General features: G+C 40.2%; 1 protein-coding gene across 2 annotated transcripts in view; it reads right to left on the bottom strand.

Annotated features, from left to right (window-relative positions):
- The window catches only part of raly (RALY heterogeneous nuclear ribonucleoprotein), a 102,761-nt gene extending 78,329 nt beyond the window's left edge, over nucleotides 1-24,432 (bottom strand). For both annotated transcript variants that reach the window (XM_036571616.1, XM_036571618.1), the window contains exons 1-2: nucleotides 24,389-24,432; nucleotides 13,572-13,651 (exon numbers count right to left, since the gene is read on the bottom strand). The gene's annotated coding sequence lies outside the window, so the exon portion shown is untranslated. The remainder of the gene's footprint in view (nucleotides 1-13,571; nucleotides 13,652-24,388) is intronic.
- Between the last annotated feature and the right edge of the window lie 310 nt (nucleotides 24,433-24,742).

Genomic DNA, 24,742 nt, shown 5'->3' with positions numbered 1-24,742 from the left:
GAAGCACAGCTGGTCTGGTTAGTATTCAGTCCCGGCTCAAGGTTCTGCTCTGAGCTTTATGGAGCTCTGCTGACAGTAAAGGTCAGACCACAACGGACAGCAATCTGTTAAACCCTCTCCACACTCTATACAACCACACACACACACACACACACACACACACACACACACAACAACACACACACACACACACACACACACACACACACCACACCATCCCTGAATTAAACCACACAAAAACAAATCTGTTGGTGTCATCAGTTTCTGTAGGAGCTGATCTCAGACCTGTTAACCCTGTAAAATCTCAGGCTTATTTATTTCTAAGGCTTATTATTCAGTAACTACAGGGACTTCAATGCAAACTGGCTGAGCTATTCTTAGATTATAGAAGTGTATAATAATAGTTTGGGCCTGCTGGTGGGTCCTGGACACTTAAGGAGTTAATAGAGCGATAATAACCTGAGGAATCTGCTGCGGTCAGTGTTGGTGGTTTCAAAGTTTATTAGTGTGGAAATACAACACGAGCTGAAACCTGTACGACTGCACTGAAATACAGGCTCCTAATCCAGATCAGGCAGGGTTTTTTGACAACTGCAGCACCCAATCACAGAGCTTTTGTCTTGACGCGCGCAACAATAACAAACTTGCAGTAGCGAACAAGGACATCTTGTTAACTTACTATGCATGTCTTCAACAACAAAACCCAGGAACACCATTTTAAACTGGGGTATTATGAACGTTTCCTTGTTCAGAATTTAAAGTTAATGTTTTTCCGTCTCCTGTAAAGTTGGGAGGTTTTGCTCCGACAGTGACGATGCGCTGGTAAACAGAATTTCTCACGCAGTTTAGATACGAGTAATAAAGTCACTGCATTTCGGTTGATACTACAAAGAACTCTGAGTAAATAATAAGCGTGAATGTGAAACCTGTTTAATAGGAAAATAAGCTCTTACTCACGTGTTGCATCATTATAAAGCACTATCAGTCAGACAGGAGGGTCGACTTCAGAAGTTACTTAAAAAATTAATTAGACGCACAAACACGTATGAATACAAAGACGTTTGAAAGCAACATGAACGCAACCACAGCAAAGCGTTATATTTCACCAAGAACTGATCAGCTTTATTATTTCACACCAGGAGCTGTTAAAACTTTCACCAATATCAAATACAAAATACCCAGCAGGAGCGAGAATGAAGAACAGAACAGAACCGAATAGGATGGTATGGAGTGGAACAGAACAGAATACAACAGATTTGAACCAAAACAGAACACACCAGAACAGAATCTCAGGGTTTGTCACGTGATTTTGCTGTTGTGGCCGCCAGATTTGGGACTGAATTTCAGGCGTTTCCTCGACAAAGTCGATAAAATAAGCTGAGATCCTTATACAGTTTCCCCAGAACCCCTGGTGCCACTTAAACTGGTGGAAAGATACCAAATTTGTGCTTCCTGACATTTATATTGATCTCATACTCAGCCCCTCCCCCTATTCTGGAGTCTCTCACAGCATTTAACAGCACAGAAGCCCACCGGCTCTTCACGTCAGGGTGGGTAAAGGATCCCATGGTGTTCATAAAGAGGAGATAAACACATCATAGGAGGAACGACATCAGCTGATTAACACAGATGTGATCAATGCTGGCCTTTAGATAACTTTAGCTGATGTTACCAGCCAAGAGGTGAACAGTCGCCCCCTAGCGGAGCTGCAGACAGCCGGGATAACTTTACTCTCTGTTTCTGATTTAAATGACGTTTGAATGGAGAAACATAAGCGTTAAATATCAGACTGAATGTCGTGGGTCGGAAAACGACGTTGTGTTTCGACAGACGTGATTCTGTAAGTTTGCTGGGGCAGTTAGTTCAGAGTTCAGCTCCAGTCCTGAAACCCCTGCACTGCATAACTGTGGTTTCCTGGTTAAAATACCTGATATTATTAGCTGATTAACCCCTTCTGGAGCTGAACGAGGTGTGAACAGCAGAGAGAGACACTAAACTGTACAGTGCAGCAGCTCCAAACCTGGAGTGAAAACACTGAATTAAAGGTCTGTGTGTCTCTCGTCTCTCGGCTTCTGTCGGGTCTTGCAGGTCATTCACTCACAAAGCATGGCTAATTAAAGGCATCGTGCAGCACGGTCACTCCCTGATTCGGTCCTCAGAATGGCAGCGACTGAACCGTGATGTCACGCAAAACACGAGAATAGAATAGAACTGAATGGACTGGAATGGAACAAAATACAGCAGAATAGAATATAAAGAAATAGAACACAGAATACTGGGTAACACTTTACTTGAAGGGTGTCTGCATAACACATTTATAACACCTTACATAAACACTTCATTACATGTTCATGAATGTTTGAATCAACATTTATAAAGTATACATGTTTTACATAATGTTAATATGGACTGCAAGGCTTTTTACTGAGATACATTTTCAAAATAAAAGTCCTCATTTTTTATTTTGAACAAGTATATTATTTTAAAAAAAACAAAAAAAACCACCTAATTTCTGTAAAGCCAAAACAAAAATGACCTCGGCTTTATCCTTTTGGTTGTTAAGTGCTTTAACGCTCAGGAACGTTTCACCTGTACTTTCAATTTCTTTTTAATTACCTGTTTTTTCTTAAGCACTTGTTGCTTTGCATGTCACTTTACTACACAGACAGTAAATTACACAGAAACACGGTCAGGAACTGAATCTTAGTATGATGGAGTGTCAAAGCACTTAATGACCAAAGGGGTAAAACAAGCTCATTTTTATTTTGGCTGTCCAGAAATGAGGCATTTTACTGGAAATAATATAGTTTTTCAAAATAAAAAATTAGAACTTTTGTTTTGAAAAATGTCTCTGAGTGAAAAGGCATAGTCCATATTAATTAATGTAAAACATGCAAGCTTTATAAATGTTGATTTAAACATTCATGAGCATGTTATGAAGTGTTTATGTAAGATGTTATGAATGTGTTATGTAGACACCCTGAATACTGAACATCAGAACAGAACAGAGCATAAATAATAAATCCTTAACAAAACCATTTCTCAATCCACACACACACATCCTTTAAACTAAACAAGGCCCTAAAAGCCTGGCCCAGTGATCTGACACCATCATCATCATCATCATCGTCACTGTCATGTTGGCCAAGACCACCGCGTCACTGAAGCCCCTCGGCCAGTGACATTTCAGTGTGTGTAAGTGCCTCTGAGAGCCGGAGCGGTGGGATCACTCTTCCTCTGAAGTGATGCTAATTGTTCCTGAATATTCCGAGTCAGTGGATCACCAGGAAAACGGAAAAGGTCAGGGCCACAATGTTGACCACAAACACGGTCATTTCTAATGGAATGTGTCAAATATGTTCTCTTGTTTAACAAACAAATGATATTCAACAACAACAAAAATACAAATATCTGTATTTCTGGAAATCCATAGTTATGAGTCTCATCTTTGACTCTTCACGTTAAAATCCTTTGGTTACTAAAGGCCTGTGTCACGACCTGTCATTAACACGAAATGATGGCTGATTGACTGCTGATGGACGGACGGAGGGAAATTGCAGTGTTACAGTAGCAAGACATATAATCACACACAAACCTGAATATTAGGCAGAAAAAAAGATAGAAATAAACATAAATTAGGCAGAAATAGGGAAATTAGACAAGTTAAAGTATGAGAGAGTAGAAATAAATATACTGTGTATATTTACACAGCATAAAAGACAGATTTGTTGTATTTACATGAGAGCAGGTGTTGAACTATGAATATCAGCAGGGTTTACAGTCTAAAGTGTGCAGTGAGTGTCAGTACAGTAACAGTTATGATATTACACAGTGTGTATTAACGAGGTGATACAGTGACGTAACTGATTTAATTGTCTTTTCTTGGTCATTTGTAACTATTAGCCTGCTAGTAAAAGCAGCCAAACCAGCACAGCGTTAGTCTTACAGATACTATAAATACTCGACACTCCTTAAATACATATTCATCAGTTCAGATCTCTGGGTGAGAAATACGTAATTAATACAGTTTTCTATGTTAAAGCAGAGACACAGCAGGCAGATGCAGAGCGTGTGAGTGAAGTGATTTTGCTCAAAGTGCAGCAGCTTTTCAGAAAGAAAATCGCTCCACTGTCGCTTCGTCCTGCGATCCAGACGCTCCTTTCTCCACACTGGCTGCCTCTGAGCGACACGAGTGATGCTGCAGTGACTCCACAGCTCAGACACGACGGCCGCTCATACGCAGCGTCTGCACTGCGGAGCTGATCAACAGAACTACAGACTGGAAACTCTCAGTTCTACACACATCACACCGTCAGTCTCACGTCGTTCATTTTGCTGAGCGAGTGATAAAGGCGGTGCTAAGTGTGTCTTTGTTTACCATTAGCAGATTTCCAGCGTGTTATTAAGTCCGTCACTTCAAGCCGAAACCTTCTGAAAAAGACTGTGTAGCTCAGAATGTTCAACTAGTTTTTCATTTGAAAACAGACATAACTCATAAAATGGATAACAAAGTGTGGAGTGTCTCGTCCAAACAATCAAGACCCAAAAACCACTATACTGGCTCAACATCATGATGTCTGTCAGCCACTGACCATGGATTATCGTCTGTCAGCTCAACCCTATTAGCCACCAACTGCTGTCTACAAAGCTGCATGTGTACATAAGGAGACGTAAAGAATAAACAGATGAGTCGTTTTATTCAGCTCATCTTACACGTTATTATTTTTATACAGGACATTTTTCTATGGAAAAAGTCAGAGCATTGTGGTTCTGTGGCGGCAGGTTCTGAACATGTTATTGTGGTAGAGCAACATGCGCATTAGGTAGTTGTTACTAAGACACAACTCGAAGATTTGTACTGCAACCAAATTTAACAAAGACTTAAAGTTTCTCCAGGACACGATGCAGCATTTAACACAGAACAGCAGCAGACAACAGTGCAGACAGGCAACAAATACATACAAACACTATATAATAAATTCTTCTCTAAATATGCAATAACTGCAGCTGTACAGTCAGTGAGCACCAGACTACTGTAACTAAAGACTTTACACACAGTTAAGTCTTGGGTTCACTACATGACTTTAAAAGTCTTAACAGATTATTACAGATTGGGCGTCTAAAACTATCCGACTAGTTTTTGCAGATTTTCTTTGGCGAGTGAAATATTGGGGATCCACACTAAACGATTAGGGATCACACACTACTCAACGTTTAAGCTGCTGAACCGAACAGAATCACTGAACTCGCGCAAACTCTCACATTCTCCCGTTAATAGGAGACGCAAATCAACAAACGTGGAGCTGCTGCTGCTGTTTTCTCTACCGTTTGCACTGAAACAGTAAAGAAGCAGCAGGTAAATGTGTTTGAGTGGATCATGGATGTGAAGATGTGGTCAGTGTGGGGTTTTTAGAGTTTTAAATGTACATAAACTCGATTGTTCCTTAAACTCAGCTCATTAAAAAGCTTTTTATTTTATTTGCTGTATTTTCCCCCTTTGTGCTCTCAGTCTTCATTGGCTGTTGGAGGAGTCAGTTCAGATTGAGTCGTTGATCAGTTTACAGTAGATTTCATTCAGAGTCGGGTCAAAAAAAATCAAACGTTTAAAAACCCTGACTGGTCTGAAACGCGATCAGGAGCAAGTACATCTGAGTCACACACGACTCGACTCTCTCTGTGACTGACCCAACAATCTGCAGACTAGAGCCGACCAGTACAGACTCAGACTGAGAATCAGGGCTAAATTTGGGGTAAAAGTCCTGTAGTGGAATCCTGGCTTTAGGTATAAACATATGCAAAACCAGTGCAACCCAGTCCTGCTGCCGCATTAAATCAACAAATGAACGTTTTTCTGAACTGATGGTTTCTGCCAGCACTGAGGGCTGCTGACTGTACCTTTTGGAGACCAACTCAATCATCAATCACGGCCAAGAAGAAGCTTCAGAACGTCTGCGCTGCACGAGCACGTCTGAAAGTTCACAAAACCCCTCAGGAGCTCACGTGAGGTTCGGCTGTCAAAGCAAATAAACAGGTCAGGGCTGAACTTTAGGCTTCAACTCTGTCTCACCCCACACTACAGCAGGACGGGGCGCCAGGACGTCTCCTCAGACCGAGCGACTGAGAAAGGTGTGAAGAAGCTCCTCCAGCTGACTGACACCAAACAACTTCAGCGCTTATTTTTCAGATCCCGTTCTTATTAATTACAGCTTCAGAGAAAGTGACAGCTGCTCTCCGAGCGTCTCTCGTTTGCTCTGCAGACGCTACAGAGGAGAGGCTGACGTCCTCACTTAAGGAATAAATTGAGCAGCGGATGGAAAACCTGACAGGAGGAATCGGGGAATGAGGCAGCAGCTGAACGAGGCTGTCAGGCTGCAGACTGAAGATGAAACACGGAGTCTTCACAGCTGTTTAAGGTACCTGAAGGTGGTCTAGAGGCTCTCAGACATTCTAGAAGACTCATTACTGAAGGTCTGTTCAAAGCCTGTTGTGAAAGATGGCCTTCAGCTTCTACCCAAACCTTCATATGTAAAAACTGCAGTAAACAGACTTCGGGGTCAGCAAAGCGCTCAAATAACGGACTGAGCCTGACGTTCCTCAGCTGTTCTCTGCAAATCACTCAAATGTGGGAGCAGACCCCTAACAACGGAGCCCTCAAATGAGACGCTCCAGTGAAAGAATTTGAAAAAATTTTTAATTTTTTAATTTTCCTTTTTATGTAGTTTAAAACACCAGCTGCCCTTTTTTTTGTCAAATTGATGCTGAATGGACCAATAGAAACTGACTTAAATAAATTCTTGTTACACTGCAAAAAATATATCTTAGCAGGTATAAACATCTTAAATGAAGTCAATAGATCTACATTTATCAGTATGAGACTGTCCTAAGAATATTGTAAGATTATTTAACTTATTTCTAAACATTTTTTACTTGTTTTTAAGCAGTTTTGTCTTTTAAAAGTGTCCGTTGTTCCGCTGGCAGTTCCTTGTTTTAAGAATTATTTTTCAAAACAAGTAAACTGATCTGCCAATGGAGACACTTTCACTAGATAAAATCACTTAAAACAAAACAGAAACAGGTGGAATAATCTTAGAATATTCTTACAACAATGTCATAGAGAAGTATTAGATTTATTCACTAATTTAAGATGTTTTCGATTGATAATATTATTATTTTACAGTGTATATCCACCTTATTTTTCACGCCACCACTGTGTTTCGAGATCACGGCTGAAATATCCGGTTGGGGAACGGAGGTGTTGTTCGTTACCGTTTTAGTGAAGTCAAAGTGTGCCCACTTTTTAAAATACTATTTTGTTGCATTAAATGTCTCTGAGGTGTTTCTGGGAGAACGTGCAGATTGTGGCTGTCAGTACAGCTGAGTGAAGACGAAGTGAGACACAAGACTGTGGCTTCATAATGAAGTCCAGCTGTTAGAGTTGAAATCTGTGCAATTAAAATGAAATCAGATGAAGAACAGCCAGTAGAACATCACTGCTCCTAACAGACTCTCTATAACTGGTTTGCATGTTATATTCTAACTGGATTCTGCCCTCACTGGAGTAGGCTGAGCAGCTCAGCAGAAAGCTAACAGGCTAACGCTACAGTAATGAAAGACACACTTCAAGCCTTTAGAGGAAACATTGTGTAGCAATTTTACCCTAAAATAACAGCTTCAAAATCAATTTGATGGTATCCTGACTTACAACAGTGAGAATGGTGTCTCTCCTGGACGCCTGTTGTAGCGCTATGGAACTTAGTAACAACATCCTTGATGCTGTACAGCTTTCTCAGGTGGGTTTTCCTGTATCGACACTTAATATATAACCATATATGTATTACGTATTATATATGTAGCATGACATTTAATAACTAATATAACCTTATCTGTGACGTGATCTTTTATTCCATTATACTGGGTTTGATGTAAGTATGAATCCCATAGAGATGCCACAGAAAATTGTGTATTGTGTTTATAATAAAATAATAAAAAGAAAAACGCATCATACTGAACGCTTAAATGGCCACTTCTGTCACCTTAGAATAGCTTAACCAGTAGGGCTGAATGATTTGGGGAAAATTTCTAAATGCAATTTTTTTTGACTAACATTGTGACTGCGATTTAAATTACGATTATTTTCTGTAAATTAGGGTTCAGTCCTGTGTTTTTTGGCCAAGAAGACCCGAATATCCACCTTTTCTGGCTTGAGGCTCGACCCCTGAGTGTAGTGAGCCAGACTGCCAATAAGCCGTAGATGTGATGTCACAACACATGGAGGTTTGGTTGCCTCTGATTGGTCTACCTGATCTCCAGGCAGTTCATGAGCTCTGAGTTGTAAAACTAAATTTCCCCTCTTAAAACTTAAGACATTGTTGATAATGTCAGCTCTAATTTTTTTTAAAAACTGCTCTTGTGATTTGCGCACTCTTAATTTGCAATTTCAACACAAAAATGTTTAATATTTCAGGTCTATCAGCCAGTTTGCACTGAAGTCCCTGTAGTTACTGAATAATAAGCCTTATAATAAAACCTGGGATTTTAAGGGTTTAATAAAGATCAGATATTTTTCTCTGCAGACCACAAACCAGTAAAACCATGACAGTGCTGCTGTCTGAAATACTGACTCTGATCACGCAGGTTTGAGACTGAAATGTGTTTATTTGTCAGCCTAAAGTCAAAGAATCCACAAGTTCTTGTCAGCATTCCCAGAATCTATTCAGTAACATTAAAAATTCCTACCATAATAATGTTGTTAAGGAAAAGCAGGTCACGTTGGTCTAGTTGCTCATTTTAGATGGAGATTAAATCTGGGAGAGAACCTTAAGCACTTTGTGGCAACGAGAGCAACAGAACAGCAATTTCTTCTCTTTTCTGACGGCCACTAAGTGAGAGTTAATTGAATCATTATCTTCCCATTAAGTGGTGATTTTCTTATCAGATACAGCTGCTGCTGACAAGAGTACCTACAGCTACCCACTCACTCTGTCTGAGCCGTAATCAGTCTCCTCAGGGAGAGCCAAATTGCTGGTGCTACCTGCAGTGACCTGCTTTTCGTCAGTCAGAACTCTTGGCACCCTTTGGGCCTGGTTTATAGACAATTATCACTTTTCGTGACTGATGATGAACAATTTAATTTCCATAAAACTCATTTTTATCTTCAGTTTAGCTTCAGTACTCTTCATCAGCTCGTCACAGTGAGTTCAGATGGGCCTGAAACCAGCTTTTAACATGTTATCTGTGCTGCTATGCAGTATTCATCCATCACTGGACCTCGTTCTCCAGTATCTTCCTAAGTTTGTTCTTAAGTGTGTTCTTGACGAGTTCTTAAAGCGCAGAACCGTTCTCACCTCTGTGCTCTTGACTGTGTGTAGATTCTGTTCTTACCCAAGAACAAACCCCACATAAGAGAACACTGGTCAATGTCAGAATCTTCATCAGAACTGCGTCGGAAATTCCTCCTTAAGGACGGCTGGTGAACGAGCTCCAATGTTTCTATACAGAATCATGAACACTCATATAACCATTTGCATGCTTAAAGCGTTCTTTGCATGGTTCTTCAGATTGACGGAGAATGTGTCGTATATGGGTCTGTATAGCACCAAAAAGGTTTTGCTTTTGATTGTAAACATTTTTGGTGCTATTTAGAACCCTTTTCAAAAAGGTTTTATGTAGGACTATAAACAAAACTTTTCACCATGTAAGGAATCATTTAATTACCTCAGTCCCAAACTTTACTAAACCATTAGTAAAGTGATTTGTGATTTGAAGTGTGATATAATTCATCTGTGGCCATGACGTAGCAGAGCCTGAGGACGAGAGAATGAAGTCGTCATTTAAATTACGGTGTGACAAAGAAAAGTCAAGGTCATGATGTCCAGTTTGAAGTACAGCATAAAACAAGACAATAAAGCTGAGATCACTATTTAGAAAGGTTTGGGAATGTAATAATTAAGTCATGGTCACTATTTAGTCAAGTTTGGGAATGAGATAATTAAGTCATGGTCACTACTTAGTCATATTTGGGAATGAGATAATTAAGTCTTCACAGTTTCTGATTTAAAGAAGGGCAAACAAAAAGATAATCCGATGAGACAAACAGAACAACTAGTAAGACGTGGGAACAAGATAAACCATGTTCACGGGCTTGGTTAAGCTTAAGAACTAGATAACTAAGTGGTGAGGCTTAGGAACGAGCTAATTGAGTAGAGGTAATTAAGTCATAGTATTAGGATCCAGTTTCCACATCTTCAAGCAGCATTATGTAACAACTTCACCTTAAATTAGCAGCTTCTTTTGATGCTACACTGACTTAGTCAGAACGGCGTCTTTGTCATTGCCGCTCCGGGCCAGAATACCTGCTACAGCACTATGTAACTTTGGAGGAGCTGCATGAGAACCTCTCACCAGAACTGTGTAACGCTTTACGGCGCCACGTCACACCAACAACTCAGCAGCTACAAGAAGAACCAGCTCGGTATTCCCAGCATGGACATCATGGCAGAGGCTGTGAAGAGACTGAAGAACAGAGGAAAAGAAAAGCGAGAAGAGCGAGAGAGCGGACAGTGAATCTCGGACTGGCTGCAGGACAGTCTCACGGCTAACGGGAAAACAACGAAACTCTGACAGCAGAGTGTTCATCCCTGCCAGTGTTATGTGAAAGACTGCGCTGTCGGCTGTAACCTTGTCTGTATTTTTCCAAATGCCAAAAGTCGTCTAACCTCAGTCCATTTCAGACAAACATGCAAAGAAATAAATTCATCTCACGCCAAAAAGTTTCGTCAGTCTGACACCAAATCAGCCTTGAGAGTTTGGACCTCCTGTAATAAAATCCTGTAATGTTTCTGTAATGTTCTGTACGTCACGCAGGCGTGTGGACGCTACAGATTACACTCACGACTGGTTGTTTACACAGAAACACAGGAATCCTGTAACGTCATATTCCTGCGTGCATGTGGAGGGGAGTCGGATTGCACAGATGGGTTAAAATGCGGAGATGAAACTTCCCTGTTGTGGAACTAATAAAGCAGAACTTAACATAACTGTAGGGGGAGCCCAAGAGCAAAAAATCCCAGTTCTCATATGATGCTGCTTTAAGGACACATTGTTTGTTATTAAGGGCAGATTTCACCAGTGCAGCTATGCAGCAGTAGATTATTCCACTTCTGGCCTTTTCTTTGAGAGCCTGAAATAAGTGGCGTCTTTGTCCTCGGTATACAAACTCAATCATTTTCCACATCAGCTGCTCCGCTGGCGCTGCTGAGGGCCGTCACAGCTCTGTCTTTTATCAGAGCGTTCTGTTCACTGCGTAAGGAGCAGGATCCCACATGAAGACACAGCTCGGGCTGTAAATGATTCAGGATCAGTCCGGCTTTATTAGACCCGCGCTGCACATATCAGAGAGAGCGGAAAGCTTGTGTACAGCCTCGTCGGACTGCTGACAGCAGGCTTCCAAAACCTTCACTTCAGAATTATGATTCGGGGGCGGCCAAGCAGCCTTTCTTTTCAGACAGAGCTTTTGATACTTCTACTGATTCTGGCAACATGGCACAACGAGGAGAAAACAAATGTGCAGTTTAAATGACTCGTTCCAGCAGGAGAACTAAGATTGTGTCTTGACTTAAGTACATCATTTTGCCTCCATCACAACAAACAGATTAAATAATTAATTGTGGTTAATCTCAGTAGGCAAATTTGCTCAGATTTGACACTAAAGAATGTGTTTCCTTTCAAAAAGCAGTGTATTGTGTTAGTGCTATATACATGGACAAAAAGAGCTCCATCAGCAAGTATTTACTACATCCAATAACTCAGTAGCACTATTTTCATCATAAGAACCTGAACATTAAGATTCTGTGGCTTTCAGAGTGAAAGCAGTTTCCAATTTTCATCACCAACAACACAGTCTGGCTGTTCCAAACAATGAGTGCATATATCATCCATATCATATATAGTCAATGAGAGGACATATACATATACACACACACACACACACACACACATATATATATATATATATATATATATATATTATATATATATATATATATATTATGTGTATATATATATATATATACATATATATATATATATATATATTATTTATGTATATATAAATAAAATACACACACACACACAGTCAGCAGTTGAACTCCTCCCTGACTGTAGTTTTGAGACGTTTTGTGGTTAAATGCATCTTCTGCTGTCTTTTATTTACATGTATTTGCCTCAACACAATGAATGAAAACGAGCCCAGTTGACATCTGTTAATGTATAACTGTGAAAGCTAACATCTGGAAAATGATTGTGGTCCGCTTTATTAATTGTGATTAGGAGATTATGCAGTAATTGTGACAGGCCTAGTGAAGGTAATAATTCACCACGTTAACTTTAACAGTTTCTACTTTCAGCAGTTTCCAAAATATCATACATTGCTTTGCTGCTCAGAAATCTGGCCTCCAGAGAAGTGGACCCTGTTAATGGTGTGGACAGTGAACCAGTGCGGGGTTAAATCTGAGGTCTCAGCAGTTACATCACCACACACACTCAGACTAGCAGGGCCACAGGCTGACGGAGAGACGGAGTGTCTGTGGCTTCGTATGGTGGCAGAAGCTCGACCCCAGAGCATCTGAGTGACCACGCAGGAACCACAACTAACACACAAACACTGTAACAGGTACAGCAAGATACAAATATCATCTTTTTGGGTGACTGTGTCTCTTATATGATTTTAAATGTCTTAATGTAAAATTAACACAAAGTTTCTTGTATTACTGTAAAACCTGTCTGTCACCTGTCTGTAAAGCACTCTGAGCTGAAAAGTACTCTACAAAATAAACTAACAATCCACAACTACCAAACCATACTGAAAACCACCATCTAAATCAGCCAAAAATGACCAAAAACCACCATTTAAATCAGCCAAAAATGACCAAAAACCACCATTTAAATCAGCCAAAAATGACCAAAGACCACCATTTAAATCAGCCAAAATGACCAAAAACTACCACTCTAAATCTACCAAACCTTCCCCAAAAGCACCAACCCACAACTTCCCAACCATACTGAGAACAGAGTTAGCTGCAAACAGAGTTTCTGAATAGACAGCGTGTTTATTTTCTCTGGTTTAAGCAGACAGAGCAGGTAGTACCACAGTCACCTGCCTGTCTGTGCTGTGCTGAGAGGGTTACTGGAGAGAGCAGATACTGATTAAGAGGATCCTCAGTCTGTCAGTGTGAGGGTCAGCCTGCAGTCCGTATGTCGGCTCAGACACTGTGGTTTGTGTTTTTTATGACAGTATCGTCAGTCAGCAATCAGATGCACATGACATCACAAGCCCACCAGTTTCTCAAATACCCCATACCAACAATGGCCATTTCATCAGAAACACCAAACACACAGCTGCAGTCTGCAGGTTTACAGTTAAAGACTGAAGTCCATCTGAGGAGCGTCCTGTTAAAGCACAGCACTGCAGGACACGCTGACCGTCACAGAGAGCCTCTCTCACACTGATCTTCTGATGCCAGGCTGAGTCAGAGTTCAGCTGAGAGTGGAAAAAGAGCAAAAGCTGCACTGACCTCTCTGTTCTGACCAGGGGGTGGACGTGGCTGTAGATGCTCGGTCCCAGTCCTCTGTGCCCTAAAGTCTGCAAGCCTTCCTAAAATTGAGGAAAAACAAAAGACGTGTCATCAGTTATTCTATTTACAGTAATATAGTTGACGCAGCTGCTCTCTAATCCTAACCCTGACCCTGATCCTACCTCCTGACCTCCACCTCATGATCTCTTTACTGCACATATTTATATATATATATATATATATATATATATATATTTTTTATGTATGTATATATATATATATATATATATTATATATATATCGCCACACCGATATATCAGCTGGCTGATAATATCAGTCGATACTGACAACCTGTGGTTTTATGTGTGTTTTTTAACAATAGCACACCGTTAATTAGTGATTCCTTTTGGAACTCACATAGCTCCGCCCCCACTCTTATAATATTTATTATTTAAAACTGTGAGTTTCTGCTGATTATGTGAGTTTAGGAAGTGTGAACGTTGAGAACAGACCTTCATATCAGTGAGTAAAGCACTGTGTAACTAAACCGCTGAAGTATAAAACCAGTTCAAAATTTCAACTCCTTAAAATCTGCATTAATGTTTTCTGATATTGGTCAGGCAGACAGACAGACAGACAGACAGACAGATAGATAGATAGATAGATAAATACTTTGTTGATCCTGAAGGAAACTTAGCAATATAATTTAACTTACCTTAATATAATAAAGCAGTATAATTTACAATTTAAACTAACTTAATATCAACAAATCTATGGTTCCTCTCATCTTTTCAACCTTAAGCTCCACCTATTTATTACTAGAAAGCATGGAGGCCCACAAGAAAACACATTTTTTGGGAAATTTTCAACACAGCAATTTTCCACGTGGCTCAACATGCCACATATATCACTGAACATTGAATATCAACAGTTAACACACACAAGCTTGTCTTATTATTATAGATATTGTTGTTTTATGAGGTGGGATGGTGGCAAATTAAGCTAAATCTTTTTTTCTAGAGACAAATGGCAAAAAATAGATGAAGCTGCTTTGTGCACCATTGTTGCATGACTTACATTAATATTGACCACCAGACAGTGCTTAATGGCCCACCTGTGGTCCACGACCCCATAGTTGAGAAACCCTGTACTACACTAATGAACGCACTGCTGATGGTTGTGTTCTGTTTCTGATCCACTGTTTAGTTCAGTAGTTTGAGGTTTGGGTTTCTGAAGTACTGAAGTTCTCCAGGGAGCTCTGAGAGACTGAGATCTTCTCTGTAGGTCCTGAGTTTACAGTAGCTCACTGTGCTGTGTGTCCTACAGTAGACGCTCTGACATTTGAGGAGCATTCCAGTCATTCACTCCCTCACATACCGACGCCCAGAATGACCACAGCACACCAGCAGCGCTTCACACCTGGGGTCTCGTTTATCAGCCGTATGTACAGTTTCATGCATAAAGCCCACGTACACTCGTTTCTACACACAAACGTGACTTATCGTGCTTTTTTCTTCAGCGTGAAAATGTGTTTATATTTAGAACTACTGCTGATCAGCCTATGCAGAAACCCCCTAGTGGTAGAAAATTGTAATTGGTGGTAAATTGATCAAGATGCACAAACTCCCATTAATGATCAGCCAATCAGAGGCAGAGCTATGGAAGTAATATTGTGCCGAAAGTTTCAAATAAAAGAATAAAATCCACAAGCAAAATGTTAATTTATCAAAGTCTATAAAATAGGTTGCAAATGCAAAAACAACAGTTAAATCAAAATTATTTTTTCAAAAATATTACTACTCATTTTCACTCCTTTTGATGTAAATTTATTTCTCATTTTCTCAGTCTTTGCCTTATTTTTTCCTTTTGCTGCTTTTGCTGATAGATTTCAGAAGAAAAAGAATATTTCTTTTGCTTTAAACTTTTGGCACGTTTTCCCAGGGGGCGGGGCTTAGAAGAGGTACACTTGCAGTCTCTATTGATCAGCTGTGTTCAGAAGACCCAGTGAGTTGACCAATGGACAGTGCAAAGCAACTTTTCATCAATCCAAATCAAGGTTTACAGTGTAGATGAGGAGCAGACGGATCTATAGACTGTCTCTGATCATGTAGACGGTAGCTGATCACTTTTAGGGGGATTTCAGATGAGCTACTTTTAAACCCCTTTGAGAATTTACTGAGAATAATTATTTGAAATGTTTAACATGATTTTTGTTCATATTTGTTGGCGTTTAACTGCATGCAGTGTGAGCTGAACCAGCTGGCCTGCTGCCTCAGGATGAGATGGAAAGTCTGAAAGTGATCATAATCCTCTGTAAATTAAATCTGGGTTTCATTTTACACACAGAACAGTTCAGAGTGAGTGACGTTTACACATGCAGCTCTAGAGGTGGGCGATATGGCAAATATAATATTGTGATACTTCAAGAAATTTTCAAAATACATCATGATATTTATTTGTTCAGACATCTGATCAGTTTGAACAGAAAAAAATTAACCTACATTTTTAAAAATGCTATCAACAACTGTGAACACAATGATTTTTATGCAGTATTTGGCACTAAATCCAGTTAAACGGACTAATTTTACTCTTTATAATGAAACATGCAGTTGGTCAGCGTCTACAAGGACTGACGATAAACACGATATGTTCAGAAAAGCATATTGTATCGCATTGTGACAATGTATCACGATAATGATAATACATATTGCCCATTCCTAACTTTACTGACCCTCGCACTGTAGATTTAGCATAAATAAAAACAATAATCAGAATGAGGGATACATGATGATCGAAATCATTTCAGTTTACTTTAAAATAAAATCCAGATAGTTTACATCCAACACATCACAGTGTATTGATTACTTGTTTATATTTATTCTATTTTTAAACAGATACATTTTTAAGTAGATTTACACTCATTTTCTCAGATGCCTCTTGCACAGTACTGTATTACCTTAGATGTAAAACAAAAGGGCCCATAAACTAGTTTCTCATATTTCATATTTTTGCACTCATTTGTGCCAAAAACTCCATTTACATAATTTACATAACAAATATCTGACTTATGTAACAACAACAGTCATTATTCATTTCTGCATGATCATTTTTCAGCCTCTCTTTATCCCTTAGAATTAAACAGACTCTTTCTGTTACTGTGCCTTATTATATATATGTAAATGAGCTCTGTTCTGATTTGTTCTGTACTGTACTGTGGCTCAGTAGTCTGGGCTGAAACACTCCTTATAACTTCAGTGTAAATGGGTGGGGCTAAACTGCTGTAGCTGACTGGGTGGAGCTAAACTGGTGTAGGCTGAATGGGCGGAGCTAAACTGGTGTAGGCTGAATGGTGGAGCTAAACTGCTGTAGGCTGAATGGTGGGGCTAAACTGCTGTAGACTGAATGGGTGGAGCTAAACTGCTGTAGCTGACTGGGTGGAGCTAAACTGCTGTAGCTGACTGGGTGGAGCTAAACTGCTGTAGGCTGAATGGTGGGGCTAAACTGCTGTAGACTGAATGGGTGGAGCTAAACTGCTGTAGCTGACTGGGTGGGGCTAAACTGCTGTAGACTGAATGGTGGGGCTAAACTGCTGTAGACTGAATGGGTGGAGCTAAACTGCTGTAGCTGACTGGGTGGGGCTAAACTGCTGTAGCTGAATGGTGGAGCTAAACTGCTGTAGGCTGAATGGGTGGAGCTAAACTGCTGTAGGCTGAATGGGCGGAGCTAAACTGGTGTAGGCTGAATGGTGGAGCTAAACTGCTGTAGGCTGAATGGTGGGGCTAAACTGCTGTAGACTGAATGGGTGGAGCTAAACTGCTGTTGGCTGCATGGGCGGAGCTAAACTGGTGTAGGCTGAATGGTGGAGCTAAACTGCTGTAGCTGAATGGTGGAGCTAAACTGCTGTAGCTGAATGGGCGGGGCTAAACTGCTGTAAGCTGAATGGGCGGGGCTAGACTGTTGTAGACTGAATGGGCGGAGCTAAACTGCTGTTGGCTGGATGGGTGGGGCTAAACTGCTGTAGGCTGAATGGGTGGAGTTAAACTGCTGTTGGCTGAATGGGCGGAGCTAAACTGCTGTAGGCTGAATGGGTGGAGTTAAACTGCTGTTGGCTGAATGGGCGGAGCTAAACTGCTGTAGACTGAATGGGTGGAGCTAAACTGCTGTTGGCTGGATGGGCGGGGCTAAACTGCTGTAGCTGAATGGGTGGAGTTAAACTGCTGTAGCTGAATGGGTGGAGTTAAACTGCTGTAGCTGAATGGTGGAGTTAAACTGCTGTAGGCTGAATGGGTGGAGTTAAACTGCTGTTGGCTGAATGGGTGGAGTTAAACTGCTGTTGGCTGAATGGGCGGAGCTAAACTGCTGTAGGCTGAATGGGTGGAGCTAAACTGCTGTAGGCTGAATGGGTGGAGTTAAACTGCTGTTGGCTGAATGGGCGGAGTTAAACTGCTGTAGGCTGAATGGGTGGAGCTAAACTGCTGTAGGCTGAATGGGTGGAGTTAAACTGCTGTAGGCTGAATGGGTGGAGCTAAACTGCTGTAGGCTGAATGGGTGGAGTTAAACTGCTGTTGGCTGAATGGGCGGAGCTAAACTGCTGTAGGCTGAATGGGTGGAGTTAAACTGCTGTAGGCTGAATGGGTGGAGCTAAACTGCTGTAGGCTGAATGGGTGGAGTTAAACTGCTGTTGGCTGAATGGGCGGAGCTAAACTGCTGTAGGCTGAATGGTGGAGCTAGACTGCTGTAGCTGAATGGGCGGAGCTAGACTGCTGTAGCTGAATGGGCGGAGCTAGACTGCTGTAGCTGAATGGTGGAGCTAAACTACTGTAGCTGAATGGGCGGAGCTAGACTGCTGTAAGCTGAATGGGTGGGGCTAAACTGCTGTAAGCTGAATGGGTGGAGCTAAACTGCTGTAAGCTGAATGGGTGGGGCTAAACTGCTGTAGGCTGAATGGTGGACGTATGCAGATGTGCTGGTTTTTGTGATCACAGAAATAAATTCTAAGCTCTTTTTGCAGCTCAGTCTCCATATATGGACCAGAAAGTGAACTTTCAACATCAAACGTTTTTTATGTAACGATCTTTTACGTCAAACATCAAACCCTTTTTATTTCAGCAAAAATGAGGAAACAGAGTTTTTCCTGATATGAGTCCTTTAGGGAAACCTGGCTGAACTAAAACGCTGTGGAAAGCTTCTCTGCTCTGGAGTGGAACTTCCTCTGATCCTGGCGAGACGTTCACTGATGTAACTTTAATTGGAGCTGTAATCTGAGATCAGAAACACGTCTATTAATGTGGGTGCAAATTTTAAAGAATGTGAAATGTGAACATACATTTCATAACAGAGTGAATCTAAACAGACTCTGATGTGCTTGTTGTTTAGTCAGTGAAGGATCTGAACAATAAAAGCTTCTGAGATCTGAAATCTTTTAGGCGAGTCAAAAATATCTGATCACCGTCAGTGTCACATCATCAGAGGTGATACTGCTAAAGCCGGGTTATAGTTAGTGTGGTGGACACAGTGTACCGAACACAACCACGACCTTCAGCCGCGTCCAATTTATAATCCTGACCACAAACAGCAACAGGAGTCAAATAAACACCTGAATCTAAAACAATCTACAGTATTTAGTCTGAAAGCTGCTGCATCATAACACAGTTGTGAAGTGTGCAGTGCGTGTTCAGCTGCACTAAACAGACGTTTCTCTTGGTCACTGCGTCGCCACGTTCTAACGTTCTAACAGTTAACAGGCTAAAAGATAGTAAATATGCTAAACAGCTCCAACATTAATATCACAGCTTGAATTAAAGCACTTACAGTATGATTAACTGTAAAACTGCAATATGAAAGACTGAAAATGTCACCTGAATGTTTTACACACTTCAAATGTTCGTGTTTCAGTCAGAAGTCGCGTCAAATCCAGACTGAGTCCCAAACAGCTCCGTACTCCCTACATAGTGTTCTAGCTATGGAAGTTTAGAAATTCTACCCTCTACAGTCAAACAGTGTGGATGTGTCTGAGTCCCAAATGACTGTTTCTTAGCTGTATTAAACACCGTATTTAATCCAGTATTCCATTTAATTCCACCGTATATAATCCAGTAGGATCCAGTATTTAAACTACTACGTAGTGCACTATGTAGGGAATAGGGAGCCGTTTGAGATTCAGCCCCAGCACCAGAAGAGGGGCGCTGCTGGATTGGTGCTAAATAAGATTCATGGTGGTGATCTGGTGACTAAAAAGGTCTTATAAAGCGAAGGTTTCTGCAGTAAACAGTGCTGTGATGATATATGTTCATTGTTACACATCAGAAGGTTTAAAAGTTCATGAAATGAAGTGATGGGCAACCAAATGGTCTTCTCCTCATTTAGCAGTTCATGGTTACTTGGCAATGATACCATACTCTAAAGGAACTACATTTCCTCCTTGTTTATGATGAGTTTTATTGATTTGATTAAATAACAAATTATTTTCTGAACAACTGTGTGTTTATCATAGTTTATGTTGGCACTAAGTCACTTGAGGCCGTGCGTTACAGTGACTTTAATACAGGGAAGCAGGTTTTACTTCACTTCGTCGAGCCTAAAATGCCCTTCATCATGACAAAATCACAGTAACACAGCCTCTCATAAACTACTGCTCTAATTTACACCTCCGCATTAACGAACGCTGAAGTGTGAGAATGGTCTGTGTATCATATTGAGGCATTGTATCAAATCAAATTGAGTTATGTATCATTACACCCCCATTAATATTATAAATGAATACAATACACACAAGCCTAACTGTTTCCACAGTTCCCACAAGCCGATGATGAGTTTCCTCTTTTCAGATTGCATTACAGCCACTCTCAGTCTGCCAATTCGATATGTTTGTATGATCAGCATTTAATCAGATGATGTCTGCGCAGTGCAACTTTACAAATAACTCAAACATATCTTCAGGCCCCGAAGCTGATCTGGATATTCTGTACGAGCTGATCTGCTACACAGACTGCAGTCAGAAAACAAAGCAATACAGATACATAAACAATAAATCACAAGTGAAAACCTTCCGGCAACAATGCTCTTAAATATCAGAGAGAGAGTTCAGCTCCTCGTGTTTACTTTGCTCTAGTGCTCTTATAAACACCATAAACAGCACAAACAAACTATGGAGAGCTCTCAGCAGGACGAGAGGGCAGAACAGAGCAGCGCTCTGTAAACACACAGACTACATTATTAATCAAAGAGCTTCAGCGAGTTTTAAACAGAGGAATGCAGGACGTCTTTCTTTATATCCACACTTACTGCCCAATAAGAACACTACAGAAATATGAATTATAGTTAATGATCTTTAACACACACAGTCCACTGCTCACTGTATTCCTCACAGAAATGACCATTCAGACATGAGCTGACGCACATACTGATTTGGTGGTTTGGTATTTTACCCTGAAGTGTTTTTCTTCAAGTTACATCCGTTGCGTCATTCAATAGAGCTACATAAAATAAAACATAAATCATATAAAATGTGCCATGGGCCATATGTTGTGTCCTATTATTTAACTAACATGTTAAATTCAGTACATAAATAGTCACTGTGTATTAAAGGGTGCAGTAGTGTGTTCTCAGTAGAGGATGTGTAATTTATTTTCACAACAACAACATGGAATTTGACCGGGGGTGCACAAACTTTTGCACACGACTGCACAACACACTGCCAGGCTTAGATCACAAGCAGTGTCACATAGTAAAACCCAAGAATATACAGTAAAAAAGAGCAAAAGTCAGTAAACACTACTTCATTTCCAGTCAAAACTGCTATTAAGTGCTAAACAAAGCTAACTGTTCAGCAAATACTTCACTGCTGTCGGACGAAAACCTCGTCTCCAAAACAGTAACTTTACAGGAGAACGAAAAAACTACTGTTAATGTAATCAACGGAACCAGACTTTTTCCAAGTCGTTTCGGGTCATTTCTTTTGGTCCATTCATCATAAATTTTACGCACAATGTAAAGAGAAACCATTTTCAAATTATGACAAAAACCGAAAAATGACAAAAATGGAGATATGAGGTTTTCTTCTGACAACAGTGATATGCTAACCAAGTATGCAGAGAAACAGATGGACTACAGTCTGTAACTGTAGAACTACAGAGTGAAACTATACGGTCAGTGGAGCTGATAAAGTGGACACTGAATGTAGAAACAAGCGGCTGATGTGTGTATTTTTCAGCTCCCACAAATCACTGCGCCTTCTCTGAACGCCTAAAAGCAGATTTCCTTCCTATTTTTACCCCATATGCTTTGATTACACTGAAATATTTCTTCAGATTTGTGCAGCAAAAGCTATTTAACATTTCACATATGGACATTAATGGGTTAAGAAAGTGCTTAAAAACCTGCAGTGAGTTCATTCCAATGGGGACAATACTGAATGTACCATAAACTAAAGATAAAAGCAAAGTAGTGACACTGATCACTCACTAAACTAGTGATTTGAATACATTTATATGCTGCACTTGCAAAATATATGAACACTTTAGATCTGCACATGCACAGTATGCAAAATATATGCAAATAAAGCAGGTGTGCTGTAAAAACTGCTGTCCATCTACAGCAGAAGTCCTACTATAATCCTTAAAAGGTGCATCCCTGGAGTCACTGCACTGTAAAAAAAAAAAAAATAAAAGGTTTGTCAGTTCAACCTAAAAAAGTGACTTCATGTGGTAACAAGCAGCAGAACTAGTTTAATTCAGCTCAGAAAATACTAGACTGAAAGAATCGTTCACTCAAAGTATTTATTTAGGATGAATAAAACTAGTTCATTTACTCATTTACCACATTAAATATAATTTTTTTAGGTTAAATAGACAAACCATGTTTACAGTGTGGTCAGACTTCTCATCTGAGAAGATTTTACGATGAATCTCACGCGTTTTGTGTTTTAGTTAACAAGTTTACCCCACATTGTTTTGTTAAAACAGACTCTGGAGCCTCAAAAACGGGCAGAAATACATGTAACTGCAATAATGTTATGCTTTGTGTATAACATGCTTTTTTAAATTAATATCATGATCATACTGTTTACATCAAACGCTATAAATGGCTGTAAATCCAACAATATACAGTATTTCCCTTCATTAATATTCATTAACAGTAACGTTTCTGTAAATTTACAGTATATGGCTGAGAATTCAGCTGCTAGTATATCATTACTGCAATCAAATATCTATAATTGACTGCTGTGCTGTGTAGTATTACACTGTAAATAGTAATTACAGCAGTGTCCCTGTAAAATTACAGTAAATGGCTGAGAACTAAACTGCTTTTTTTAATGTAAAATACAGTACTGTGCAAAAGTAAGAGAGTCACATTTATTTTTCAGTCACAACAGCCATTTGTATTCATTTTTAGTAGATATTTGTATGGAGATTAGATATAACATAATCCACTTGCATTAATAGTTCAGTGTGTGAGGTGTAAACAGAGAGATTCAGAGTGGTTTGGTGTGAAATGGTTCAGATGTCTTTACAGTGGTGGTGATGGGAACCAGGGGTCGCCATGACTACAACACAGATATAGACATTTTATTTACTATCCAGAACCACCAGTGAACCTACACGAGTCTTCTGAGTTTATATGGAATGTTGATGATGGAAAATAGTGGAAAATCTGAAATAATAAGTTTTCTTTGGGGACTATTTTGCCTCACAGCGCCCTGCATGTATCCCTCCACCATGAATGGAGTTTAAGTTCTCTAAACGATCATAAAACAGTGTCTCAGTCATCAGGCAGTGAATTCATAACCATTTCATGTAGGAACTTTCTGTGAGGGAGCTTTTAGAGGTGGACGTCTGGTTCCTATCACCACCACTGTGAACAGTTCTGACTCAGTAAGTTTATCTAGAACAGAGCGTTTCACACCAAACCACTCTGAACCGCTCTGTTTACATCTAAAACGCTTAATTATGCAGGAATTTAGAAAAATTGGTGTAATTCCCCTTTAATAACATGACTCAGAACTGCAGGATCTGAATTTCAGGAGTATATTTTTACATAATCCAGCATCGGTGATATAACAGCCATAAAACAGTGATTTATATTCTTTGTTGTGAGCTGAGTGTCATTCAGGGAGCTTTAGGTTGTTGTAAAATCAATAAAAATTAAATCATTTAAGGAAGTTTCTTTTTAGTAAACGTGCTTTCTGTCTGGTTAATGTTAACAATACTGTGTAAAACTCTCTGTGTAGTTTTAGAATAAAACAGAACCAAAACAGTCCAAACAGAACAAGCTCATTAACTTGATTGATTGATTGATTAATTAACACTAACTGATCTACTTCTATTAATGCTTACTTCTTCACAGCTCAGAGATATATATATTCTCCTCACAGCCGGAGAGCACAGCACTTCAGTCGAATTTTCCGTTCCACCTTAAATGGTGCAGCAGTTACATTCTGGCGCCTGAGGCTGCACCATTTAAGGTGGAACGGAAAATTCGAAAGAGAAGGCAGAGAAAAAGAAGAAAACTTGTACACAACAGATCCCACTTTCAAAAAGGAGGAAAAAACAGAACCTTCATTCAGATTCAGCGTCACAAGAAGAAACCAAGAAGGAAAATCAAGGCAAATCTACTCCATTTAAAAACAGACCCAAAGATTTCGCTGCAAAACAAACCAGCAGAAAGCAGAGACCCTGACCGCCACCTGTCCAGGAGGGTGAAGGAAGAGGAAAAACAAAAACACGAGGCAAGCAAATTCAAGAAGGTGGCAGCCCAAAGGAGAAGAGGAGGAAGAAGAGCAAAGAGAAAAGCGAAGAAATGGAGACGGATGTACTCACCGATGAAAATTTCTGAGAGAAAAAAAGCGAATAAATAGACAGACAGACAGACCGACAGACAGACAGCGAGCAGCAGCAGCGCAGTGATCCGGAGCGGCTCTTCAGCCCTTTAAAGACATCCCGTCTGGATCAAACCATCCGCAGGCAGGTGATCTGACAGCCGTACAGCGCCCGGATGGTTCCGTCCATGAATTTATGAATGCAGACAGCGCAGCGCCGCTTCTGGGGTTGCCAGATTTCCTCGGTGGGAAAATACAGGCCAATATGTCAGCGGTACGCAGCATGTAGAGGTGGGCAAAACTCAGAGACCACCATGGTTCCTTTAATTCCCGGTGAATCAACCATTAAAGGGCC

This window comes from Colossoma macropomum, unplaced genomic scaffold, assembly GCF_904425465.1.
Source record: "Colossoma macropomum unplaced genomic scaffold, Colossoma_macropomum, whole genome shotgun sequence".
NCBI lineage: Eukaryota > Metazoa > Chordata > Actinopteri > Characiformes > Serrasalmidae > Colossoma > Colossoma macropomum.
Note: the sequence above shows the minus strand (reverse complement) of the source record. Positions and strands in the feature narration are given on the sequence as shown.